The 8,273-nt window shown below is 37.2% G+C and overlaps 1 non-coding gene across 1 annotated transcript; it reads left to right on the forward strand.

The window, feature by feature from the left end:
* Positions 1 to 7,431: 7,431 nt before the first annotated feature.
* LOC131913994 (U1 spliceosomal RNA) lies at positions 7,432 to 7,595 on the forward strand. Its single transcript, XR_009380055.1, has one exon. It is a non-coding gene; the product is annotated as a U1 spliceosomal RNA (small nuclear RNA).
* Positions 7,596 to 8,273: the final 678 nt, after the last annotated feature.

The following is an 8,273-nucleotide window of genomic DNA, read 5'->3' on the forward strand; positions in this document are numbered from 1 at the left end:
GCAAGTACTTGAAGCAGTTTATCATATCATGTCTGCCATAGTCAAGAAATAGAGAACAATGAATGCTGTCTACGGTTCAGTTTGCTTTCTCCATTTCATACAGTCCAAAGTTCCCTGACAGAGGAAATAATCCTGCCCATATCAAGATGGGTCTTGCTACATCAGATAATGTTATGAAAACAACCCACAAGCATGCTAAGCGTTTCTTCTCCTAGGTAATTTCAGATTAAGGCCAGTCATCATATCCTCCAAAATTCTTATCTAAGCACAGTTTGGTTGAATCCCAATATTGCTTTATTTATTTTGTCACTTAGGTTATTTTAGTTTTGATTGTGATTATTTTTGTTAGTTTACTTGCAGATGTTTTATTTATTTTAATTTAACATGATAGTGCTCATTACTATTTCATGGTTGTATTATTTTGTATAATTAAAAAAAATTCTTCTCAATTTTATCTCCTTCGAGATATATTGAAGAATTTTCCCAATTCATATAGAAGTAAAATGAAATAAAATCATTGATTTCTGCTTGAATCTGTGTGTGCATGTGTGTGTGTGTGTGTGTGTGTGTATGTGTGTGTATGTGTGTGTGTGTGTGTGTGTGTGTGTGTGTGTGTGTATTATAAAGACAAAAACAAATCCAAAGTTAACTTCTCTTTGTAGGCAATCAGAAAAGGAAACAGGTATATGAAATCATGAAAATCATATAAAATATTTGTAGGTCATGGGAAATTGGTATCACATAACAGGATCTAATTTTATTTATTTTTTGTGTATTTGTATAATTTCCCTATAATTTATTTAATAAACCATCCTTTTTAAAGAAATTATCACCATAGATATGCCTTTATCAGTGTGATATTTTCTTAGTTATTGCAGATGTGTGGGAACTTTTGTTTACTCATAATATTTTTATTTATTAAAACTTGCATTGTTTTGATCTTTTTCTCTTACCATAAGCCTGCCAAATCCCACAAAATTCTCAGTTTGCAGATAGTTAAAAAGCATCTCTAACTTCTTGCTACTCACCTTTTTCTTTTCCCTGCTTCTCTACCTCTGTACTAAATGTATATCTGTATTGTCCATTTCCAAGTTTCTTTTGATCAAGGTTTACATTTCTCAGTCTGAGAAATATTTAGGAATTATTTCATCAATTATTTCTTTTGTTTCTATCTCCCGTGTCTTTTAGACTGTTATGTCAGTCTCATAGATACTGAGAACTATCTCTTTTAAAAAAATGTATTTTCATTAAATTTTTGAGAATTTCACACATGTAGACAATATATTTTTATTGTACCCATCCTTCATATCCCCAGCTCCTCCAGTTCTGCCCTTTATTATTTGCACTTTTTCTAGAAAAACTGAAAGGTACTTTACACACAGTTCTCAGGCTTATTCTGTGTTTCCCTCCTGTCTTACACTGGCTCCTTTGACTTCATGTAATGTTGATCTCCATCTTGACATTTTGGTTTGGGAGGATTCTGCACTCCATATGGACTCTGAATTACAGTACCCTGGACCAGAAATAACCTCTATACATAAACCTGAGTGATCACAGGGTTCATATTCTTTTCTCTTCTTTATTCTCTGGGGATCACTTATAGGATACCAATTTTCCATGACCTAAAAAAGTATGATTTACTCTACATGTTTCATTTTCAAATTGTTTATGAAGAAAGGTTAACTTTTAAGCTATTCCTTGTGACATGGAATTGAATTAATTTTCAGGGATTGTATTGATGTTGCTTTCATAGGCGCTTAAAAATAGCTTCGTCACCTCAGGTGTCATCTGGATGGTGACTCTAAACACTAGGCATTAGTTTCAGCTAGAAAGTCCAAGCATGTTAGTATCAAAATATGTATTTTTCTGGCTAGATTTGTGATTAAGTTTAAGAAAGCTAAATTGTGTTTATTGGGGGCATAATTTAGCTGGTTAATATGCTACTCTTTAGACTGAATATCCATTTATTGTCCCATAGTAGTTTTTCTCTTTATATTTTAGCTTTTAGCATAGGACAATAATTAATTGTGATACTGTTTCACATTGACTCTTCATTAAAATCTTCCATAGTTCTGAAAACAAATGCCACTATGATGCTGCAGCACGCACTAGAATGGTACTTCAGTATCCAAGGAGTTGTCATCTCTGCTGTGACTACAAATGTGTACATTTTCTTTACTTTGCTCAATGTTGATTTAAAAAAATCTGGAGCTTCAATCTTTCCTTAGGGGGAAAAAAAACCAAAAACCCTCTAATTTAGTGTAACTATTCCAAATAAATATCTTCGTAGACAAAATAACCTATTTTAAACTGAAGACAGCATCCTGTAACATAATCTCATGCTAGTACAATTTTAGTGACTACTATCTTTCACAGGCAGGGTCTGTCTTAACATTCTATTTATAAAGCAGTTCAGGAAGCATTGTAAACACTAAGGACACTCCGCTATTTTCCTTGGCATTTGAAAAGTACTGTTTTTGAAAGCTACTTGTTTTTAGGGCTTGAGATAATTTTAAGAAATATACAAAATTTTGCTTTCAAATGTAGTGAGCAGGTATAAATACAACCATTTTAGTACATACTTCATCATCTTCCTCCAAGGCTGAAAAGTAAAGCATATCTAAAAAAAATTGCAAATAGATGCTCATTTCCTAGAGTGGAACAAAACATAAAATGTAGAAATGAAATTTATGGTGTTCAAAAGAAAAGTGGGAAAGCTGTCTTCCTGGTGGAGGGTGAGATCAAGTTGAATGCATTTTGAATTCCATGTAGTAATTTCACTTTCGTTAAAAAGCCAAAAATTTCTTTGCACTCAGGCTTTTGGATTTCCAGTATAGAAAGATCTCAATCAAAGCATCATTGTGTTATTACCACCGACACTTCCACATCATCGTCAACATCACCATCATCATCAATCTCTCACACAAAACTTGGAACTCAACAGTAACAAGAAGAAACCAAAGATGACCATAGAAATCCCACTGAAAAGTAAGCCCCCCCCTGAACTTTGAAATAATTTTCCATATTAAAATCATATATTTCCTTTTTTGCTGTAATAATTTTTAAAGTCTCATCATGATGTTGATCATTGATTATTTATTTGTAGCACAGCCCATGATCTTGGATGGTGGTAGAGAGTGAGAGAAGCACTCAGAACAAATGTAAGTTTATATTTGTGAATCACAAAAGTACATTTTGATGGAAGGTCCTTAATTCAGAGGAGCATAAAGACTTTGAAGATTGCTTCAAAGAGTATTCAGAACCACACACTTGAAATCCATGATAATAAAATAGGTACTTTCTTAAGAGCCAAGTTTTCAGGGAAACTTTTTTTTCAGATTTTTACCAAGACACATTTTGAAACTTGATGGTAGGAAATGTGCAAACTAGAGATATGTTAGTTCTCTGGTCCCTCCGTATTTGGAGACTAAAGGTAGTATGAGCTGCTTTCATATTTGGTTGAAATGCTTGGAGAAAGCAAACATTTTTTAAGAGGGCCGCTTATCTCCCACTTCTTTCAACCACGCTGACTCTCCTGTAATAGTCTGGCTTTTAATCTCTTCCAGCTGACACTCACTACCTCAATCCTCTCTCACCAGCCCCTACTAATCCCCCCAGTCCTGGATGGCTCCACAGCTCACACATCATCTCTGTGTGAGGTCCCACTCACTGTGTAATTAAAATGATTGCCACTGTGATTGTGTTGTGCTCTTTGGAGGATCAGGAAGAGTTGATCGTCTGTGTTATTGTGTAGCTAAGAGCGCTGAAATTGTACCACAGTCAGTCTCAAGCCAAGGTCAACTATTTTAAGAGCCGTGGCTTGTTTTTACCTAAAATAGGGCACATGTAATCAGTGCATAAAATAAAGAAAATATGAAACTCTAGGGTCCCATCCCATCTAACCAACTTTTTTCAATTAACTCTAACAGTATTATAGGCTCCTGAGATATTATCTCTTGGGCTCTTTTAATTTTAGGGAATCACTATATATACTAGGCTTAACAGATCCAAAAGAATCCAGAGCTTCATATTTACTGAACCTGGAAACTCATTTGCAGGCACCAAAATGACATACCACACTCCTATTGATGCTAAAAAAGTATATTTATCCAGGCTGCTTGAGGGTAGACAGCCATTGAACATACAATTTCCCAAGATTTGATTATTAAAATTCTCTAGGATATATTGGATTCTGCTTTTTTGTTGTTGTTATTAGATTTAACTGTGGACTCGTAGTCAGCACAAAGAATCTCTCTAATTTAACTCTGCTAGAGAATGACTGTGAAGTATGAGAGGCAGCTTTTGTCCTTTTTACAGCAACAGCAATAGATCGCTAAAGTTTTTTTTTGTTTGTTTGTTTGTTTTTTAGCAGAAAGAGTTTAAATTAGAAAAAAAAAGAAAACCAAAAATATAAACAAGACAAAACAAAATCCATCTGATCAAGTAGTAGCGTAATGAAGTGAGCTTCTGAAGGTGGAGGCTTCTAACCTCTTGTCTTGATAACTATGCAAACCCCACTTCCTAGAAAAATCTGGCCAGAGTGGGGATCCATAGAGCTGTCAACTCTTTATATTTTCCAGTAAGGACAGGAAATAAGAACAATTTTAAAATTTGAAAGTCCTTACTGACACTCTCTTCTCAATCTTCACTGATATCTGGGGCTGCAGTGGATCAATCCCTTTTCTTTTTTTTTTTTTTTTTTTCTGGTTTTTCGAGACAGGGTTTCTCTGTGTAGCTTTGCGCCTTTCCTGGGACTCACTTGGTAGCCCAGGCTGGCCTCGAACTCACAGAGATCCGCCTGGCTCTGCCTCCCGAGTGCTGGGATTAAAGGCGTGCACCACCACCGCCCGGCCAATCCCTTTTCTTATCATGGTGTGGCTGGGAACTGATATCAACCAACACTCAAATAGACATAAGGTCACAATTATGGTAAGTATGATAAAGTATGTAAGCACAAGCATAAAAATTTTAATTAAACAAAATATGAAGGGAAGGGAGGGTCCTGCTCATGATCAACATTTTCTGAATGTTTCCAATGTGTCAGGCATGCCGGAAGTAGGTACTCTTGTTATCTCTAGTTTCAGGTGTGGAAACTGAGGCACAGGACTATGGAACTGGCCTATGTTTCACCACTTATAAGTGAAGTAACTTGGACTTGAACTCAGACAGTCTGGTTAAAGAATATAGGTTCTTAGCTACTGAATGGAACTCAGTTTTCATAAATTCAATTTGGTTAAAATCTTATTCCATTGCATCTCTTTATCTCTTTCTGTAACACACTGGTACGGTTTGGGAACCAGTGGAAACACAGTTTGTGAAACCAAGGAAGGCCATTCCTTGAAAACGACTTTTCCAATGATGATACATGAAGGAATTGGTGGAACTGAAGCTCCTGTGAAAAGATAGGAAGATGGAGGACAATCAATCTTCATGTGGCTTTAGATGCATTAAAACAGTTTTATTGATATTACTGCATGTGGGAGGGAGATAGAGATGGAGAGAGAGGGAGGAAGAAAGGGAGAAAGAGAAAAAAAGAGGGAGGGATGGAAGGAAAAAGGGAGGAAGAGAGAGAGACAGAGACACACAGAGAGAATATGAATGAATGTGTGTGAGTATCATGGCCTGTGAGTGTAAGACCAGAGACCAACTTAGTAGAGTACCTACTAAGTACCACCTACTTTCTCATGGGCTTCAAAGATACAACTCCAGTCTTCATGTTTATGTAGCTAGGGTTTTTCCCCTTGCTCAGCCATCTTGGTGGCCCTTTAAATGCAAGTAGTGCTAGAAACCTCATCCAATGACTGAGGGAACCAGATGCAGAGCTCCATGGCCAGGCCCCAGGTGGAGCTCCAGGAGTCCAATTGGCAAGAAAGAGGAGAGTTTGTATGAGCGAGAATTGTTGAGACCAAGATTGGAAAAAGTGCAGGGACAAATAGCCAAACGAATGGAAACATATGAACTATGAACCAACTATGAACCAGTAGCTAAGGAGCCCCCAACTGGATCAGGCCCTCTGGATAACTGAGACAGTTGATTAGCTTGATCTGTTTGGGAGGCCCCCAGGCAGTGGGACCATGACCTGCCCTCAGTTCATGAGCTGGCTGTTTGGAACCTGGGGCTTATGCAGGGACACTTGGCTCAGCCTGGGAGGAGGGGACTGGATCTGCCTGGACTAAGTCTACCAGGTTGAACTCAATCCCCAGGGGAGTCTTTGCCCTGGAGAAGATGGGAATGTGGGGTGGGCTGGGGGTAAGGGGGGGAGGGGGGACAACAAGACGGGGGAGAACAAGGGAATCCGTGGCTAATATGTAAAATTAAATCAAATTATAAAATAAAAATTAAAACCCTGAAAAAAATATTATTTCTTAGAACCTTTATCTAGCTCTTTAAGGTACTACATTTTTTTTACACTTAGTTTATTATTAACAAAACAAGTAAATGCCTCTAAGAAAAGATAATGTGGTGAGGTATGTAGTGGATTCCTAGGCATATCAATTCAAAAGACAGTTTGTTTAAGGGAGTAGTTGTTTGTTTGCTTGGTTTATTCATTAAAATATAGGTAAATACAGATTATAAATGCTCCATAACCTTAGCAGGTTTTATTCACTTTGGAAATAGTCACAAAGATGAGGGGATCCTAGAAATACAAAAAACAGAAAACACTTGGCAGTAAGTACTTAATTGAACTTTAATGGGGATTATCGATGTGAAGGAAATGGAAATTGATGACCAAATTCCCCAGGATTATGAACAATTCTGAGAGAACGCATCATTTCTACAGTTTGGGAATGAAACCAGTCCTTCACAATAAAGCCCTTCTTTAGTAGCCTTCAATTTATCAGACCCTTTCCAGGGCCCAACTTGTCAGCTCCAGGAAGTAAGACAGTAATGTTTTATAAAAGCAACTAGGATGTCTCAGCACAGTGGGAAACCACTTTTAAGCTGGCATCAACAAGCTTTGTTTGTGGGAGACCTTACAGAAATGACTGCTTTTCCTACAAGAAATGGGCTGCCTACTGTGGTGATGTCAAGGTCAAGGGTACAGACTAGGGACTTGAGGTTATACCTTGGGAGGGTAACTACAGAGTGTGTTCTCTTTGCTTTTGTCCAGTGTAGAGAACAAGCAAACTCATTAGGCAAAACCCTGGAAGGTGGGATATAGATCAGATGTATCAGGTCGTTATAACTCTGAACTATATTTTATTTGTTGTAGATTATAAACCATGATGATGCAATGGAGGACTATAGTCAGGAATTCCAATTGTCTGTTCAGTGCTGGTACATGGAGGGGCAAGTCTAACCTCTATGAGTTCCTGTGTCTTAATGATTCAGTTTCAATGTGCTACCCCACTCCCTGGGAAGCTAAGGAAGACTAACTAATGGGCACCTATCGTAAATCCAGACATACATACAAGCAAAAAGCAGCTTTTTATACTTACCTGGCAGGGGAGATACCATGATCACGAAGGTGGTTTTCCCAGGGCGAGGCTTATCCATTGCACTCCGGATGTGCTGACCCCTGCGATTTCCCCAAATGCGGGAAACTCGACTGCATAATTTGTGGTAGTGGGGGACTGCGTTGGCGCTCTCCCCTGGAAAAAAAAAAAGCAGCTTTTAAATAAGTGCAGAACCTTAGGCCAGTGAAAGGGTTAGCCTTAATATTTGGTGATAATATTAATTAAGTAGTAAAAGTTGTTAAAATTTATTTTTCAAAAAATGGAGGTGATCAAATACCTTTCTTTGTGCTTATTTATATCTGCATGAATATAAAATGCCATTGGTTATTCATCTTTAATACCTAGGGGATTTATAAGCATATTGCTTCAATAAAACTTGGTTCATCTGTATAGTACATGGCTCAGATATGCATATTTAATTACTCTGAAAGTAATTTACTTGTACAGATGGTGGTATTAGAGGGTCTTACTTCAATTTAAATTACTTTCACTGAAAGAAAAAAAGTCTTCCTTGGCTATGATTCCTAAGTAAAAATTTAACTTTTATAATATGTGGAATACAGCTACTTGTAGTCATCATACTCAATAATGTCACGTATTCAAAATAAACATTATTGTAAAAATTCTGAAGCTATTCACAGAGAGTAGAATTATAACAAGATAATTCATGATTCTCTCATGCAAAGTTCAGCGTGTTTAAAACTCAGCCTGCAGACAGAGTACAGAACTGAGCTTAGCAAAAGCACAAGGGATCTCCTTTGCAGCTAAAGGCAGTGCAGGCCACTGGGGCTTAGCTTACATGTATTCAGCAACCCT

Source organism: Peromyscus eremicus, chromosome 6, assembly GCF_949786415.1.
Source record: "Peromyscus eremicus chromosome 6, PerEre_H2_v1, whole genome shotgun sequence".
NCBI lineage: Eukaryota > Metazoa > Chordata > Mammalia > Rodentia > Cricetidae > Peromyscus > Peromyscus eremicus.